Source organism: Triticum aestivum, chromosome 3D, assembly GCF_018294505.1.
Source record: "Triticum aestivum cultivar Chinese Spring chromosome 3D, IWGSC CS RefSeq v2.1, whole genome shotgun sequence".
Taxonomy (NCBI): domain Eukaryota; kingdom Viridiplantae; phylum Streptophyta; class Magnoliopsida; order Poales; family Poaceae; genus Triticum; species Triticum aestivum.
This window is the reverse complement of record NC_057802.1, coordinates 79314791-79316302: the sequence shown is the minus strand read 5'-3', so window position 1 is coordinate 79316302 and position 1512 is coordinate 79314791. Positions and strand designations below refer to the sequence as shown.

Below are 1512 nucleotides of genomic sequence, written 5' to 3'. Positions count from 1 at the left end.
ATGTGATAGTGAATTCAGGAAATTATGTCAATATAGTTTCTGACAGTAATTTAAGTCTGCTTGATTACATCTTGGTCTAGGAAACTCATACAGATGGATTTTAAGTATTCTGAATGTGGAGTAACATCCGACTATGTTTAAAATCTAAATCTAAATGTACTACGTTGGCAACTAAAGTCTACTTGATTTCATTTTTCACTACTGCATCCTTTTTTCTTAAGATATTTGGTCATTGCTACCTTTAACTCTACACATGAGAATAAATATTTTGTTTCATGATAACAGATCACCATGGATGGGGAGTTGCCGGAATACGATAGTGATGTGCAAAATATGTTGGACCTCTTCATCACAAGCGAACAGGGCCACCTAGTCCAGCACGAGCATGGTGATGAGATGCTTGGCCTACTGGGAGCCACTACCAACATGGGCAACACTGACGATGCCAACGCTGCTGTTGCAGACAAATGCAACAATAACGATGGAGACCAACATTGAGCAGAGAATGGTGACAAGGCGTGCAAATTATAACCGTCTCCGTGGAGAACAAATCCAACAACTTGAAGCGTACAATACATACTCAATCAATGTTTCTTACCTATCGAAAAAGATGTGTACTAATCCATTTTCATTAACGTGATATGTAGTGTGTTCCAGGAAAGCCCTTATCCAGATGCTAAACTCCGGAAAGACCTTAGCGAGAGGCTTGGCATGAGTGCCCCGCAGGTCAAGTTTTGGTTCCAAAACAAACGCTCCTCCAGCAAGGTATATATTCCATTCTTTTCCACAGTGAATTACATGAGATTTGGCCACATGGGTCACCTAAGACATGCAGCTATGCAAGTTTTACTGTTAAACAGTACAAACTCCACTAAAAATAGTAGCATTATTGGTCATCTAATATTACAATGTATTACTATAATCCCCTCGTGAACATGGTAGCATGCATACTTTGCTAACCACTAAAATGACGCATACCTGAAATTAATAAATGCAGGGCAAGAGGCAACTAAAGGATACCAAGAATCTTCAGGGAGAGAACCAGATGCTAAAAGATGAAAACCAAGCCATCAAGTGGGTCACTGAAAACAAGACATGCCTCAAATGCGCAGGGGTGATGCTAAAAACTCAGGATACCTCGGAGCACCAACGCCTGTGTATAGAGAATATGAGGCTCAAGGAAGAACTCCGACGTGCCACCGCCTATCTTAAAGAGGGTCTCTACCGTAATGGCATATGGCCCCAATTTACCCGCGACTAAGCACAACGTCTTCTGTGTTAGTCAACGTCACATGAATCCAAGTTTCGCTTTATTCCTTTGCTATCAAATAACGCGCCATGTTGTGTGTTTATGTACACGACCTGGCTGCTGGTTTATTTCTTTATGTAGACTATTGTGGTTGCTATATGGGATGGCATGAGACGTAGCGATTGCGGCAGCAATGTTGGGGTTGTGGAGCGAGTGGCTTTGGGATGGCATTGCCATGAAGCTCTGTCCAGCTCATGTATTTC

The 1512-nt window shown here is 41.9% G+C and overlaps 1 pseudogene; it reads left to right on the top strand.

The window, feature by feature from the left end:
- The first annotated feature begins 291 nt into the window (after nucleotides 1-291).
- Nucleotides 292-1261, top strand: LOC123074182 (homeobox-leucine zipper protein ROC4-like; annotated as a pseudogene).
- The last annotated feature ends 251 nt before the right edge of the window (nucleotides 1262-1512 follow it).